The sequence below is a fragment of the Nothobranchius furzeri genome, chromosome 2, assembly GCF_043380555.1.
Source record: "Nothobranchius furzeri strain GRZ-AD chromosome 2, NfurGRZ-RIMD1, whole genome shotgun sequence".
Taxonomy (NCBI): domain Eukaryota; kingdom Metazoa; phylum Chordata; class Actinopteri; order Cyprinodontiformes; family Nothobranchiidae; genus Nothobranchius; species Nothobranchius furzeri.
This window is the reverse complement of record NC_091742.1, coordinates 65,087,310-65,102,905: the sequence shown is the minus strand read 5'-3', so window position 1 is coordinate 65,102,905 and position 15,596 is coordinate 65,087,310. Positions and strand designations below refer to the sequence as shown.

Genomic DNA, 15,596 nt, shown 5'->3' with positions numbered 1-15,596 from the left:
TTGTGTCGCCCACTGCAAAGACTAGATTCTTGCATATGGAGGTAAAAGGCTAAGTTAAACAGTTGTCTTCATCATGTTGCTCTTCTTTAGACTCTAACAATTGGCTCCCACCCCATTTCTTGTCTCTAAAATGCCAGCACTGAGACATTATTGCTAGGGACAAATCAAAGGAGGTTTATTACCAACAAGTGTGTGCAGTTCGTGTGGAACACCTGGCTTTAAAATTATTCAATGACGAAGCTGTTCAAAGATGTGGTGAAGTGAAAAAAACTGTATTTTATAACAAATTAGTGAAAAAGCTTACAGCACCTGGTATTCCCAAGAGGTCTCCCATACAGGTATTGACCAGGCCCAACCCTGGATTGCTTCCGAGATCGGGCTTTTTCAGGATGATATGGCCGTAAGCGATGGAAAAATCTTGAAAAATCTCTGAAAAATCCCTTGTGTATTTGTCAAGGTATGATTGTGTCGCCCACTGCAAAGACTAGATTCTTGCATATGGAGGTAAAAGGCTAAGTTAAACAGTTGTCTTCATCACTGTTGCTCTTTTTTCGAGTAACAATCGGCTCCCACCCCATTTCTTGTCTCTAAAATGCCAGCACTGAGACATTATTGCTAGGGACAAATCAAAGGAGGTTTATTACCAACAAGTGTGTGCAGTTCGTGTGGAACACCTGGCTTTAAAATTATTCAATGACGAAGCTGTTCAAAGCTGTGGTGAAGTGAAAAAATTTTTATTTTATAACAAATTAGTGAAAAAGCTTACAGCACCTGGTATTCCCAAGAGGTCTCCCATACAGGTACTGACCAGGCCCAACCCTGGATTGCTCCAGAGATAAGACGGGATATGGCTTTTTCAGGGTGGTATGGCCGTAAGCGAAGGGTACACTTTGAAAAATCTCTGAAAAATCCCTTGTGTATATGTCAAAGTATGATTGTGTCGCCCACTGCAAAGATTAGATTCTTGCATATGGAGGTAAAAGGCTAAGTTAAACAGTTGTCTTCATCACTGTTGCTCTTTTTTCGAGTAACAATCGTCTCCCACCCCATTTCTTGTCTCTAAAATGCCAGCACTGAGACATTATTGCTAGGGACAAATCAAAGGAGGTTTATTACCAACAAGTGTGTGCAATTCGTGTGGAACACCTGGCTTTAAAATTATTCAATGACGAAGCTGTTCAAAGCTGTGGTGAAGTGAAAAAAATTGTATTTTATAACAAATTAGTGAAAAGGTTTACAGAACCTGGTATTCCCAAGAGGTCTCCCATACAGGTACTGACCAGGCCCAACCCTGGATTGCTTCCGAGATCAGGCTTTTTCAGGGTGGTATGGGCGTAAGCGAAGGAAAAACCTTGAAAAATCTCTGAAAAATCCCTTGTGTATTTGTCAAGGTATGATTGTGTCGCCCACTGCAAAGACTAGATTCTTGCATATGGAGGTAAAAGGCTAAGTTAAACAGTTGTCTTCATCATGTTGCTCTTCTTTAGACACTAACAATTGGCTCCCACCCCATTTCTTGTCTGTAAAATTCCAGCACTGATTCATTATTGCTAGGGACAAATCGAAGGAGGTTTATTACCAACAAGTGTGTGCAGTTCGTGTGGAACACCTGGCTTTAAAATTATTCAATGACGAACCTGTTCAAAGCTGTGGTGAAGTGAAAAAACTGTATTTTTTATCACATTAGTGAAAAAGCTTACAGCACCTGGTATTCCCAAGAGGTCTCCCATAAAGGTACTGACCAGGCCCAACCCTGGATTGATTCTGAGATCAGACGGGATCGGGCTTTTACAGGGTGGTATGGCCGTAAGCGAAGGAAAATCCTTGAAAAATCTCTCAAAAATCCCTTGTTTATTTGTCAAGGTATGATTGTGTCGCCCACTGCAAAGACTAGATTCTTGCATATGGAGGTAAAAGGCTAAGTTAAACAATTGTCTTCATCATGTTGCTCTTCTTTAGACTCTAACAATTGGCTCCCACCCCATTTCTTGTCTCTAAAATGCCAGCACTGAGACATTATTGCTAGGGACAAATCAAAGGAGGTTTATTACCAACAAGTGTGTGCAGTTTGTTTGGAACACCTGGCTTTAAAATTATTCAATGACGAACCTGTTCAAAGCTGTGGTGAAGTGAAAAAAATTGTATTTTATAACAAATTAGTGAAAAAGCTTACAGCACATGGTATTCCCAAGAGGTCTCCAATACAGGTACTGACCAGGCCCAACCCTGTATTGATTCCGAGATCAGACGGGATCGGGCTTTTTCAGGGTGGTATGGCCATAAGCGATGGAAAAACCTTGAAAAATCTTTGAAAAATCCCTTGTGTATTTGTCAAGGTATGATTGTGTCGCCCACTGGAAAGACTAGATTCTTGCATATAGAGGTAAAAGGCTAAGTTAAACAGTTGTCTTCATCATTGTTGCTCTTCTTTAGACTCTAACAATTGGCTCCCACCCCATTTCTTGTCTCTAAAATGCCAGCACTGAGACATTATTGCTAGGGACAAATCAAAGGAGGTTAATTACCAACAAGTGTGTGCAGTTCGTGTGGAACACCTGGCTTTAAAATTATTCAATGACGAAGCTGTTCAAAGCTGTGGTGAAGTGAAAAAAAATTGTATTTTATAACAAATTAGTGAAAAAGCTTACAGCACCTGGTATTCCCAAGAGGCCTCCCATACAGGTACTGACCAGGCCCAACCCTGGATTGCTTCCGAGATCAGACGGGATTGGGCTTTTTCAGGGTGGTATGGCCGTAAGCGAAGGACAATCATTGAAAAATCTCTGAAAAATCCCTTGTGTATTTGTCAAAGTATGATTGTGTCGCCCACTGCAAAGACTAGATTCTTGCAAATGGAGGTAAAAGGCTAAGTTAAACAGTTGCCTTCATCACTGTTGCTCTTTTTTCGAGTAACAATCGGCTCCCACCCCATTTCTTGTCTCTAAAATGCCAGCACTGAGACATTATTGCTAGGGACAAATCAAAGGAGGTTTATTACCAACAAGTGTGTGCAGTTCGTGTGGAACACCTGGCTTTAAAATTATTCAATGACGAAAATGTTCAAAGATGTGGTGAAGTGAAAAAAAACTGTATTTTATAACAAATTAGTGAAAAAGCTTACAGCACCTGGTATTCCCAAGAGGTCTCCCATACAGGTACTGACCAGGCCCAACCCTGGATTGCTTCCGAGATCAGACGGGATAGGGCTTTTTCAGGGTGGTATGGCTGTAAGCGATGGAAAAAACTTGAAAAATCTCTGAAAAATCTCTTGTGTATTTGTCAAGGTATGATTGTGTCACCCACTGCAAAGACTAGATTCTTGCATACAGAGGTAAAAGGCTAAGTTAAACAGTTGTCTTCATCATTGTTGCTCTTCTTTAGACTCTAACAATTGGCTCCCACCCCATTTCTTGTCTCTAAAATGCCAGCACTGAAACATTATTGCTAGGGACAAATCAAAGGAGGTTTATTACCAACAAGTGTGTGCAGTTCATTTGGAAAACCTGGCTTTAAAATTATTCAATGACGAACCTGTTCAAAGCTGTGGTGAAGTGAAAAAAATTGTATTTTATAACAAATTAGTGAAAAAGCTTACAGCACCTGGTATTCCCAAGAGGTCTCCCATACAGGTACTGACCAGGCCCAACCCTGGATTGCTTCCGAGATCAGACAGGATCAGACTTTCTCAGGGTGGTATGGCTGTATGCGATGGAAAAACCTTGAAAAATCTCTGAAAAATCCCTTGTGTATTTGTCAAAGTATGATTGTGTTGCCCACTGCAAAGACTAGATTCTTGCATATGAAGGTAAAAGGCTAAGTTAAACAGTTGTCTTCATCACTGTTGCTCTTTTTTAGAGTAACAATCGGCTCCCACCCCATTTCTTGTCTCTAAAATGCCAGCACTGAGACATTATTGCTAGGGACAAATCAAAGGAGGTTTATTACCAACAAGTGTGTGCAGTTCGTGTGGAACACCTGGCTTTAAAATTATTCAATGACGAAGCTGTTCAAAGCTGTGGTGAAGTGAAAAAAAACTGTATTTTGTAACAAATTAGTGAAAAAGCTTACAGCACCTGGTATTCCCAAGAGGTCTCCCATACAGGTACTGACCAGGCCCAAACCTGGGTTGAATCCGAGATCAGACAGGATCAAGCTTTTTCAGGGTGGTATGGCCGTAAGCGATGGAAAAACCTTGAAAAATCTCTGAAAAATCCCTTGTGTATATGTCAAAGTATGATTGTGTCACCCACTGGAAAGACTAGATTCTTGCATATGGAGGTAAAAGGCTAAGTTAAACAGTTGTCTTCATCATGTTGCTCTTCTTTAGACTCTAACAAATGGCTCCCACCCCATTTCTTGTCTCTAAAATGCCAGCACTGAGACATTATTGCTAGGGACAAATCAAAGGAGGTTTATTACCAACAAGTGTGTGCAGTTCGTGTGGAACACCTGGCTTTAAAATTATTCAATGACGAAAATGTTCAAAGATGTGGTGAAGCGAAAAAAACTGTATTTTATAACAAATTAGTGAAAAAGCTTACAGCACCTGGTATTCACAAGAGGTCTCTCATACAGGTACTGACCAGGCCCACCCCTGGATTGATTCCGAGATCAGACGGGATCGGGATTTTTCAGGGTGGTATGGCCGTAAGCGATGGAACAATCTTGAAAAATCTCTGAAAAATCCCTTGTGTATTTGACAAGGTATGATTGTGTCGCCCACTGCAAAGACTAGATTCTTGCATACAGAGGTAAAAGGCTAAGTTAAACAGTTGTCTTCATCATTTTTGCTCTTCTTTAGACTCTAACAATTGGCTCCCACCCCATTTCTTGTCTCTAAAATGCCAGCACTTAGACATTATTGCTAGGGACAAATCAAAGGAGGTTTATTACCAACAAGTGTGTGCAGTTCGTGTGGAACACCTGGCTTTAAAATTATTCAATGACGAAGCTGTTCAAAGCTGTGGTGAAGTGAAAAAAATTGTATTTTATAACAAATTAGTGAAAAAGCTTACAGCACCTGGTATTCCCAAGAGGTCTCCCATACAGGTACTGACCAGGCCCAACCCTGGATTGCTTCCGAGATCAGATGGGATTGGGCTTTTTCAGGGTGGTATGGCCGTAAGCGAAGGACACACCTTGAAAAATCTCTGAAAAATCCCTTGTGTATTTGTCAAAGTATGATTGTGTCGCCCACTGCAAAGACTAGATTCTTGCATATGGAGGTAAAAGGCTACGTTAAACAGTTGTCTTCATCATGTTGCTCTTCTTTAGACTCTAACAATTGGCTCCCACCCCATTTCTTGTCTCTAAAATGCCAGCACTGAGACATTATTGCTAGGGACAAATCAAAGGAGGTTTATTCCCAACAAGTGTGTGCAGTTCGTGTGGAACACCTGGCTTTAAAATTATTCAATGACGAAACTGTTCAAAGATGTGGTGAAGTGAAAAAAACTGTATTTTATAACAAATTAGTGAAAAAGCTTACAGCACCTGGTATTCCCAAGAGGTCTCCCATACAGGTACTGACCAGGCCCAACCCTGGATTGCTTCCGAGATCAGACGGGATAGGGCTTTTTCAGGGTGGTATGGCTGTAAGCGATGGCAAAATCTTGAAAAATCTCTGAAAAATCTCTTGTGTATTTGTCAAGGTATGATTGTGTCACCCACTGCAAAGACTAGATTCTTGCATACAGAGGTAAAAGGCTAAGGTAAACAGTTGTCTTCATCATTGTTGCTCTTCTTTAGACTCTAACAATTGGCTCCCACCCCATTTCTTGTCTCTAAAATGCCAGCACTGAGACATTATTGCTAGGGACAAATCAAAGGAGGTTTATTACCAACAAGTGTGTGCAGTTCGTGTGGAACACCTGGCTTTAAAATTATTCAATGACGAAAATGTTCAAAGATGTGGTGAAGCGAAAAAAAACTGTATTTTATAACAAATTAGTGAAAAAGCTTACAGCACCTGGTATTCCCAAGAGGTCTCCCATACAGGTACTGACCAGGCCCAACCCTGGATTGCTTCCGAGATCAGACGGGATAGGGCTTTTTCAGGGTGGTATGGCTGTAAGCGATGGAAAAATCTTGAAAAATCTCTGAAAAATCTCTTGTGTATTTGTCAAGGTATGATTGTGTCACCCACTGCAAAGACTAGATTCTTGCATACAGAGGTAAAAGGCTAAGTTAAACAGTTGTCTTCATCATTGTTGCTCTTCTTTAGACTCTAACAATTGGCTCCCACCCCATTTCTTGTCTCTAAAATGCCAGCACTGAAACATTATTGCTAGGGACAAATCAAAGGAGGTTTATTACCAACAAGTGTGTGCAGTTCATTTGGAAAACCTGGCTTTAAAATTATTCAATGACGAACCTGTTCAAAGCTGTGGTGAAGTGAAAAAAATTGTATTTTATAACAAATTAGTGAAAAAGCTTACAGCACCTGGTATTCCCAAGAGGTCTCCCATACAGATACTGACCAGGCCCAACCCTGGATTGCTTCCGAGATCAGACAGGATCAGACTTTCTCAGGGTGGTATGGCTGTATGCGATGGAAAAACCTTGAAAAATCTCTGAAAAATCCCTTGTGTATTTGTCAAAGTATGATTGTGTTGCCCACTGCAAAGACTAGATTCTTGCATATGAAGGTAAAAGGCTAAGTTAAACAGTTGTCTTCATCACTGTTGCTCTTTTTTCGAGTAACAATCGGCTCCCACCCCATTTCTTGTCTCTAAAATGCCAGCACTGAGACATTATTGCTAAGGACAAATCAAAGGAGGTTTATTACCAACAAGTGTGTGCAGTTCGTGTGGAACACCTGGCTTTAAAATTATTCAATGACGAAGCTGTTCAAAGCTGTGGTGAAGTGAAAAAAAACTGTATTTTGTAACAAATTAGTGAAAAAGCTTACAGCACCTGGTATTCCCAAGAGGTCTCCCATACAGGTACTGACCAGGCCCAAACCTGGGTTGAATCCGAGATCAGACAGGATCAAGCTTTTTCAGGGTGGTATGGCCGTAAGCGATGGAAAAACCTTGAAAAATCTCTGAAAAATCCCTTGTGTATATGTCAAAGTATGATTGTGTCACCCACTGGAAAGACTAGATTCTTGCATATGGAGGTAAAAGGCTAAGTTAAACAGTTGTCTTCATCATGTTGCTCTTCTTTAGACTCTAACAAATGGCTCCCACCCCATTTCTTGTCTCTAAAATGCCAGCACTGAGACATTATTGCTAGGGACAAATCAAAGGAGGTTTATTACCAACAAGTGTGTGCAGTTCGTGTGGAACACCTGGCTTTAAAATTATTCAATGACGAAAATGTTCAAAGATGTGGTGAAGCGAAAAAAACTGTATTTTATAACAAATTAGTGAAAAAGCTTACAGCACCTGGTATTCCCAAGAGGTCTCTCATACAGGTACTGACCAGGCCCACCCCTGGATTGATTCCGAGATCAGACGGGATCGGGATTTTTCAGGGTGGTATGGCCGTAAGCGATGGAAAAATCTTGAAAAATCTCTGAAAAATCCCTTGTGTATTTGACAAGGTATGATTGTGTCGCCCACTGCAAAGACTAGATTCTTGCATACAGAGGTAAAAGGCTAAGTTAAACAGTTGTCTTCATCATTGTTGCTCTTCTTTAGACTCTAACAATTGGCTCCCACCCCATTTCTTGTCTCTAAAATGCCAGCACTTAGACATTATTGCTAGGGACAAATCAAAGGAGGTTTATTACCAACAAGTGTGTGCAGTTCGTGTGGAACACCTGGCTTTAAAATTATTCAATGACGAAGCTGTTCAAAGCTGTGGTGAAGTGAAAAAAATTGTATTTTATAACAAATTAGTGAAAAAGCTTACAGCACCTGGTATTCCCAAGAGGTCTCCCATACAGGTACTGACCAGGCCCAACCCTGGATTGCTTCCGAGATCAGATGGGTTTGGGCTTTTTCAGGGTGGTATGGCCGTAAGCGAAGGAGACACCTTGAAAAATCTCTGAAAAATCCCTTGTGTATTTGTCAAAGTATGATTGTGTCGCCCACTGCAAAGACTAGATTCTTGCATATGGAGGTAAAAGGCTACGTTAAACAGTTGTCTTCATCATGTTGCTCTTCTTTAGACTCTAACAATTGGCTCCCACCCCATTTCTTGTCTCTAAAATGCCAGCACTGAGACATTATTGCTAGGGACAAATCAAAGGAGGTTTATTACCAACAAGTGTGTGCAGTTCGTGTGGAACACCTGGCTTTAAAATTATTCAATGACGAAACTGTTCAAAGATGTGGTGAAGTGAAAAAAACTGTATTTTATAACAAATTAGTGAAAAAGCTTACAGCACCTGGTATTCCCAAGAGGTCTCCCATACAGGTACTGACCAGGCCCAACCCTGGATTGCTTCCGAGATCAGACGGGATAGGGCTTTTTCAGGGTGGTATGGCTGTAAGCGATGGAAAAATCTTGAAAAATCTCTGAAAAATCTCTTGTGTATTTGTCAAGGTATGATTGTGTCACCCACTGCAAAGACTAGATTCTTGCATACAGAGGTAAAAGGCTAAGGTAAACAGTTGTCTTCATCATTGTTGCTCTTCTTTAGACTCTAACAATTGGCTCCCACCCCATTTCTTGTCTCTAAAATGCCAGCACTGAGACATTATTGCTAGGGACAAATCAAAGGAGGTTTATTACCAACAAGTGTGTGCAGTTCGTGTGGAAAACCTGGCTTTAAAATTATTCAATGACGAAGCTGTTCAAAGCTGTGGTGAAGTGAAAAAAACTGTATTTTGTAACAAATTAGTGAAAAAGCTTACAGCACCTGGTATTCCCAAGAGGTCTCCCATACAGGTACTGACCAGGCCCAAACCTGGGTTGAATCCGAGATCAGACAGGATCAAGCTTTTTCAGGGTGGTATGGCCGTAAGCGATGGAAAAACCTTGAAAAATCTCTGAAAAATCCCTTGTGTATATGTCAAAGTATGATTGTGTCACCCACTGGAAAGACTAGATTCTTGCATATGGAGGTAAAAGGCTAAGTTAAACAGTTGTCTTCATCATGTTGCTCTTCTTTAGACTCTAACAAATGGCTCCCACCCCATTTCTTGTCTCTAAAATGCCAGCACTGAGACATTATTGCTAGGGACAAATCAAAGGAGGTTTATTACCAACAAGTGTGTGCAGTTCGTGTGGAACACCTGGCTTTAAAATTATTCAATGACGAAAATGTTCAAAGATGTGGTGAAGCGAAAAAAAACTGTATTTTATAACAAATTAGTGAAAAAGCTTACAGCACCTGGTATTCCCAAGAGGTCTCCCATACAGGTACTGACCAGGCCCACCCCTGGATTGATTCCGAGATCAGACGGGATCGGGATTTTTCAGGGTGGTATGGCCGTAAGCCATGGAAAAATCTTGAAAAATCTCTGAAAAATCCCTTGTGTATTTGACAAGGTATGATTGTGTCGCCCACTGCAAAGACTAGATTCTTGCATACAGAGGTAAAAGGCTAAGTTAAACAGTTGTCTTCATCATTGTTGCTCTTCTTTAGACTCTTACAAATGGCTCCCACCCCATTTCTTGTCTCTAAAATGCCAGCACTGAGACATTATTGCTAGGGACAAATCAAAGGAGGTTTATTACCAACAAGTGTGTGCAGTTCGTGTGGAACACCTGGCTTTAAAATTATTCAATGACGAAGCTGTTCAAAGCTGTGGTGAAGTGAAAAAAATTGTATTTTATAACAAATTAGTGAAAAAGCTTACAGCACCTGGTATTCCCAAGAGGTCTCCCATACAGGTACTGACCAGGCCCAACCCTGGATTGCTTCCGAGATCAGATGGGATTGGGCTTTTTCAGGGTGGTATGGCCGTAAGCGAAGGACACACCTTGAAAAATCTCTGAAAAATCCCTTGTGTATTTGTCAAAGTATGATTGTGTCGCCCACTGCAAAGACTAGATTCTTGCATATGGAGGTAAAAGGCTACGTTAAACAGTTGTCTTCATCATGTTGCTCTTCTTTAGACTCTAACAAATGGCTCCCACCCCATTTCTTGTCTCTAAAATGCCAGCACTGAGACATTATTGCTAGGGACAAATCAAAGGAGGTTTATTACCAACAAGTGTGTGCAGTTCGTGTGGAACACCTGGCTTTAAAATTATTCAATGACGAAACTGTTCAAAGATGTGGTGAAGTGAAAAAAACTGTATTTTATAACAAATTAGTGAAAAAGCTTACAGCACCTGGTATTCCCAAGAGGTCTCCCATACAGGTACTGACCAGGCCCAAACCTGGATTGCTTCCGAGATCAGACGGGATCGGGCTTTTTCAGGGTGGTATGGCCGTAAGCGAAGGAAATTCCTTGAAAAATCTCTGAAAAATCCCTTGTTTATTTGTCAAGGTATGATTGTGTCGCCCACTGCAAAGACCAGATTCTTGCATATGGAGGTAAAAGGCTAAGTTTAACAGTTGTCTTCATCATGTTGCTCTTCTTTAGACTCTAACAATTGGCTCCCACCCCATTTCTTGTCTCTAAAATGCCAGCACTGAGACATTATTGCTAGGGACAAATCAAAGGAGGTTTATTACCAACAAGTGTGTGCAGTTCGTGTGGAACACCTGGCTTTAAAATTATTCAATGACGAAGCTGTTCAAAGCTGTGGTGAAGTGAAAAAAACTGTATTTTATAACAAATTAGTGAAAAAGCTTACAGCACCTGGTATTCTCAAGAGGTCTCCCATACAGGTATTGACCAGGCCCAACCCTGGATTGCTTCCGAGATCGGGCTTTTTCAGGATGATATGGCCGTAAGCGATGGAAAAATCTTGAAAAATCTCAGAAAAATCCCTTGTGTATTTGTCAAGGTATGATTGTGTCGCCCACTGCAAAGACTAGATTCTTGCATACAGAGGTAAAAGGCTAAGTTAAACAGTTGTCTTCATCATTGTTGCTCTTCTTTAGACTCTAACAATTTGCTCCCACCCCATTTCTTGTCTCTAAAATGCCAGCACTGAGACATTATTGCTAGGGACAAATCAAAGGAGGTTTATTACCAACAAGTGTGTGCAGTTTGTGTGGAACACCTGGCTTTAAAATTATTCAATGACGAAACTGTTCAAAGATGTGGTGAAGTGAAAAAAACTGTATTTTGTAACAAATTAGTGAAAAATCTTACAGCACCTGGTATTCCCAAGAGGTCTCCCATACAGGTACTGACCAGGCCCAACGCTGGCTTGATTCCGAGATCTGACTTTTTCAGGGTGGTATGGCCATAAGCTGTGGAAAAACCTTGAAAGATCTCTGAAAAATCCCTTGTGTATTTGTCAAAGTATGATTGTGTCGCCCACTGCAAAGACTAGATTCTTGCATATGGAGGTAAAGGGCTAAGTTAAACAGTTGTCTTCATCACTGTTGCTCTTTTTTAGAGTAACAATCGGCTGCCACCCCATTTCTTGTCTCTAAAATGCCAGCACTGAGACATTATTGCTAGGGACAAATCAAAGGAGGTTTATTACCAGCAAGTGTGTGCAGTTCGTGTGGAACACCTGGCTTTAAAATTATTCAATGACGAAACTGTTCAAAGATGTGGTGAAGTGAAAAAAACTGTATTTTATAACAAATTAGTGAAAAAGCTTACAGCACCTGGTATTCCCAAGAGGTCTCCCATACAGGTACTGATCAGGCCCAACCCTGGATTGCTTCCGAGATCAGACAGGATCGGTCTTTTTCAGGGTGGTATGGCCGTAAGCGAAGGAAAAACCTTGAAATATCTCTGAAAATCCCTTGTGTATTTGTCAAGGTATGATTGTGTCGCCCACTGCAAAGACTAGATTCTTGCATATGGAGGTAAAAGGCTAAGTTAAACAGTTGTCTTCATCACTGTTACTCTTTTTTCGAGTAACAATCGGCTCCCACCCCATTTCTTGTCTCTAAAATGCCAGCACTGAGACATTATTGCTAGGGACAAATCAAAGGAGGTTTATTACCAACAAGTGTGTGCAGTTCGTGTGGAACACCTGGCTTTAAAATTATTCAACGACGAAGGTGTTCAAAGCTGTGGTGAAGTGAAAAAAACTGTATTTTATAACAAATTAGTGAAAAAGCTTACAGCACCTGGTATTCCCAAGAGGTCTCCCATACAGGTACTGACCAGACCCAACCCTGGATTGCTTCCGAGATCAGACGGGATCGGGCTTTTTCAGGGTGGTATGGCCGTAAGCGAAGCAAAAACCTTGAAAAATCTCTGAAAAATCCCTTGTGTATTTTTCAAGGTATGATTGTGTCGCCCACTGCAAGGACTAGATTCTTGCATATGGAGGTAAAAGGCTAAGTTAAACAGTTGTCTTCATCACTGTTGCTCTTTTTTCGAGTAACAATCGGCTCCCACCCCATTTCTTGTCTCTAAAATGCCAGCACTGAGACATTATTGCTAGGGACAAATCAAAGGAGGTTTATTACCAACAAGTGTGTGCAGTTCGTGTGGAACACCTGGCTTTAAAATTATTCAATGACGAAACTGTTCAAAGATGTGGTGAAGTGAAAAAAACTGTATTTTATAACAAATTAGTGAAAAAGCTTACAGCACCTGGTATTCCCAAGAGGTCTCCCATACAGGTACTGACCAGGCCCAAACCTGGATTGCTTCCGAGATCAGACGGGATCGGGCTTTTTCAGGGTGGTATGGCCGTAAGCGAAGGAAATTCCTTGAAAAATCTCTGAAAAATCCCTTGTTTATTTGTCAAGGTATGATTGTGTCGCCCACTGCAAAGACCAGATTCTTGCATATGGAGGTAAAAGGCTAAGTTTAACAGTTGTCTTCATCATGTTGCTCTTCTTTAGACTAACAATTGGCTCCCACCCCATTTCTTGTCTCTAAAATGCCAGCACTGAGACATTATTGCTAGGGACAAATCAAAGGAGGTTTATTACCAACAAGTGTGTGCAGTTCGTGTGGAACACCTGGCTTTAAAATTATTCAATGACGAAGCTGTTCAAAGCTGTGGTGAAGTGAAAAAAACTGTATTTTATAACAAATTAGTGAAAAAGCTTACAGCACCTGGTATTCCCAAGAGGTCTCCCATACAGGTATTGACCAGGCCCAACCCTGGATTGCTTCCGAGATCGGGCTTTTTCAGGATGATATGGCCGTAAGCGATGGAAAAATCTTGAAAAATCTCAGAAAAATCCCTTGTGTATTTGTCAAGGTATGATTGTGTCGCCCACTGCAAAGACTAGATTCTTGCATACAGAGGTAAAAGGCTAAGTTAAACAGTTGTCTTCATCATTGTTGCTCTTCTTTAGACTCTAACAATTTGCTCCCACCCCATTTCTTGTCTCTAAAATGCCAGCACTGAGACATTATTGCTAGGGACAAATCAAAGGAGGTTTATTACCAACAAGTGTGTGCAGTTTGTGTGGAACACCTGGCTTTAAAATTATTCAATGACGAAACTGTTCAAAGATGTGGTGAAGTGAAAAAAACTGTATTTTGTAACAAATTAGTGAAAAATCTTACAGCACCTGGTATTCCCAAGAGGTCTCCCATACAGGTACTGACCAGGCCCAACGCTGGCTTGATTCCGAGATCTGACTTTTTCAGGGTGGTATGGCCGTAAGCTGTGGAAAAACCTTGAAAGATCTCTGAAAAATCCCTTGTGTATTTGTCAAAGTATGATTGTGTCGCCCACTGCAAAGACTAGATTCTTGCATATGGAGGTAAAGGGCTAAGTTAAACAGTTGTCTTCATCACTGTTGCTCTTTTTTAGAGTAACAATCGGCTGCCACCCCATTTCTTGTCTCTAAAATGCCAGCACTGAGACATTATTGCTAGGGACAAATCAAAGGAGGTTTATTACCAGCAAGTGTGTGCAGTTCGTGTGGAACACCTGGCTTTAAAATTATTCAATGACGAAACTGTTCAAAGATGTGGTGAAGTGAAAAAAACTGTATTTTATAACAAATTAGTGAAAAAGCTTACAGCACCTGGTATTCCCAAGAGGTCTCCCATACAGGTACTGATCAGGCCCAACCCTGGATTGCTTCCGAGATCAGACAGGATCGGTCTTTTTCAGGGTGGTATGGCCGTAAGCGAAGGAAAAACCTTGAAATATCTCTGAAAATCCCTTGTGTATTTGTCAAGGTATGATTGTGTCGCCCACTGCAAAGACTAGATTCTTGCATATGGAGGTAAAAGGCTAAGTTAAACAGTTGTCTTCATCACTGTTACTCTTTTTTCGAGTAACAATCGGCTCCCACCCCATTTCTTGTCTCTAAAATGCCAGCACTGAGACATTATTGCTAGGGACAAATCAAAGGAGGTTTATTACCAACAAGTGTGTGCAGTTCGTGTGGAACACCTGGCTTTAAAATTATTCAACGACGAAGGTGTTCAAAGCTGTGGTGAAGTGAAAAAAACTGTATTTTATAACAAATTAGTGAAAAAGCTTACAGCACCTGGTATTCCCAAGAGGTCTCCCATACAGGTACTGACCAGACCCAACCCTGGATTGCTTCCGAGATCAGACGGGATCGGGCTTTTTCAGGGTGGTATGGCCGTAAGCGAAGCAAAATCCTTGAAAAATCTCTGAAAAATCCCTTGTGTATTTTTCAAGGTATGATTGTGTCGCCCACTGCAAGGACTAGATTCTTGCATATGGAGGTAAAAGGCTAAGTTAAACAGTTGTCTTCATCACTGTTGCTCTTTTTTCGAGTAACAATCGGCTCCCACCCCATTTCTTGTCTCTAAAATGCCAGCACTGAGACATTATTGATAGGGACAAATCAAAGGAGGTTTATTACCAACAAGTGTGTGCAGTTCGTGTGGAACACCTGGCTTTAAAATTATTCATTGACGAAGCTGTTCAAAGATGTGGTGAAGTGAAAAAAATTGTATTTTATAACAAATTAGTGAAAAAGCTTACAGCACCTGGTATTCCCAAGAGGCCTCCCATACAGGTACTGACCAGGCCCAACGCTGGCTTGATTCCGAGATCAGACGGGATCGGACTTTTTCAGGGTGGTATGGCCGTAAGCGAAGGAAAAACCTTGAAAGATCTCTGAAAAATCCCTTGTGTATTTGTCAAAGTATGATTGTGTCGCCCACTGCAAAGACTAGATTCTTGCATATAGAGGTAAAAGGCAAAGTTACACAGTTGTCTTCATCACTGTTGCTCTTTTTTAGAGTAACAATCGGCTGCCACCCCATTTCTTGTCTCTAAAATGCCAGCACTGAGACATTATTGCTAGGGACAAATCAAAGGAGGTTTATTACCAGCAAGTGTGTGCAGTTCGTGTGGAACACCTGGCTTTAAAATTATTCAATGACGAAACTGTTCAAAGATGTGGTGAAGTGAAAAAAACTGTATTTTATAACAAATTAGTGAAGAAGCTTACAGCACCTGGTATTCCCAAGAGGTCTTCCATACAGGTACTGACCAGGCCCAACCCTGGATTGCTTCCGAGATCAGACAGGATCGGCCTTTTTCAGGGTGGTATGGCCGTAAGTGAAGGAAAAACCTTGAAATATCTCTGAAAATCCCTTGTGTATTTGTCAAGGTATGATTGTGTCGCCCACTGCAAAGAGTAGATTCTTGCATATGGAGGTAAAAGG

The 15,596-nt window shown here is 41.0% G+C and overlaps 1 non-coding gene and 26 pseudogenes across 1 annotated transcript; all 27 read right to left on the bottom strand.

The window, feature by feature from the left end:
- Positions 1–759: 759 nt before the first annotated feature.
- On the bottom strand, positions 760–878 carry LOC139067996 (5S ribosomal RNA; annotated as a pseudogene).
- Positions 879–1,693: 815 nt separating this feature from the next.
- On the bottom strand, positions 1,694–1,812 carry LOC139066808 (5S ribosomal RNA; annotated as a pseudogene).
- Positions 1,813–2,166: 354 nt separating this feature from the next.
- LOC139067338 (5S ribosomal RNA) lies at positions 2,167–2,285 on the bottom strand (annotated as a pseudogene).
- Positions 2,286–2,641: 356 nt separating this feature from the next.
- LOC139067225 (5S ribosomal RNA) lies at positions 2,642–2,760 on the bottom strand (annotated as a pseudogene).
- Positions 2,761–3,114: 354 nt separating this feature from the next.
- On the bottom strand, positions 3,115–3,233 carry LOC139067131 (5S ribosomal RNA; annotated as a pseudogene).
- Positions 3,234–3,588: 355 nt separating this feature from the next.
- On the bottom strand, positions 3,589–3,707 carry LOC139067895 (5S ribosomal RNA; annotated as a pseudogene).
- Positions 3,708–4,061: 354 nt separating this feature from the next.
- LOC139067847 (5S ribosomal RNA) lies at positions 4,062–4,180 on the bottom strand (annotated as a pseudogene).
- Positions 4,181–4,534: 354 nt separating this feature from the next.
- Positions 4,535–4,653, bottom strand: LOC139067368 (5S ribosomal RNA; annotated as a pseudogene).
- Positions 4,654–5,008: 355 nt separating this feature from the next.
- LOC139066762 (5S ribosomal RNA) lies at positions 5,009–5,127 on the bottom strand (annotated as a pseudogene).
- Positions 5,128–5,481: 354 nt separating this feature from the next.
- On the bottom strand, positions 5,482–5,600 carry LOC139067130 (5S ribosomal RNA; annotated as a pseudogene).
- Positions 5,601–5,956: 356 nt separating this feature from the next.
- On the bottom strand, positions 5,957–6,075 carry LOC139067129 (5S ribosomal RNA; annotated as a pseudogene).
- Positions 6,076–6,430: 355 nt separating this feature from the next.
- On the bottom strand, positions 6,431–6,549 carry LOC139068025 (5S ribosomal RNA; annotated as a pseudogene).
- A 354-nt stretch (positions 6,550–6,903) lies between these two features.
- LOC139067846 (5S ribosomal RNA) lies at positions 6,904–7,022 on the bottom strand (annotated as a pseudogene).
- A 354-nt stretch (positions 7,023–7,376) lies between these two features.
- On the bottom strand, positions 7,377–7,495 carry LOC139066964 (5S ribosomal RNA; annotated as a pseudogene).
- Positions 7,496–7,850: 355 nt separating this feature from the next.
- LOC139067146 (5S ribosomal RNA) lies at positions 7,851–7,969 on the bottom strand (annotated as a pseudogene).
- A 354-nt stretch (positions 7,970–8,323) lies between these two features.
- On the bottom strand, positions 8,324–8,442 carry LOC139067128 (5S ribosomal RNA; annotated as a pseudogene).
- A 355-nt stretch (positions 8,443–8,797) lies between these two features.
- Positions 8,798–8,916, bottom strand: LOC139067845 (5S ribosomal RNA; annotated as a pseudogene).
- Positions 8,917–9,271: 355 nt separating this feature from the next.
- On the bottom strand, positions 9,272–9,390 carry LOC139066539 (5S ribosomal RNA). The gene has a single exon (XR_011519440.1). It is a non-coding gene; the product is annotated as a 5S ribosomal RNA (ribosomal RNA).
- Positions 9,391–9,745: 355 nt separating this feature from the next.
- LOC139066761 (5S ribosomal RNA) lies at positions 9,746–9,864 on the bottom strand (annotated as a pseudogene).
- Positions 9,865–10,218: 354 nt separating this feature from the next.
- Positions 10,219–10,337, bottom strand: LOC139066847 (5S ribosomal RNA; annotated as a pseudogene).
- A 1,280-nt stretch (positions 10,338–11,617) lies between these two features.
- Positions 11,618–11,736, bottom strand: LOC139067363 (5S ribosomal RNA; annotated as a pseudogene).
- A 352-nt stretch (positions 11,737–12,088) lies between these two features.
- On the bottom strand, positions 12,089–12,207 carry LOC139066698 (5S ribosomal RNA; annotated as a pseudogene).
- Positions 12,208–12,560: 353 nt separating this feature from the next.
- On the bottom strand, positions 12,561–12,679 carry LOC139066845 (5S ribosomal RNA; annotated as a pseudogene).
- Positions 12,680–13,957: 1,278 nt separating this feature from the next.
- LOC139067362 (5S ribosomal RNA) lies at positions 13,958–14,076 on the bottom strand (annotated as a pseudogene).
- Positions 14,077–14,428: 352 nt separating this feature from the next.
- On the bottom strand, positions 14,429–14,547 carry LOC139066697 (5S ribosomal RNA; annotated as a pseudogene).
- A 353-nt stretch (positions 14,548–14,900) lies between these two features.
- Positions 14,901–15,019, bottom strand: LOC139067298 (5S ribosomal RNA; annotated as a pseudogene).
- Positions 15,020–15,372: 353 nt separating this feature from the next.
- LOC139067810 (5S ribosomal RNA) lies at positions 15,373–15,491 on the bottom strand (annotated as a pseudogene).
- Between the last annotated feature and the right edge of the window lie 105 nt (positions 15,492–15,596).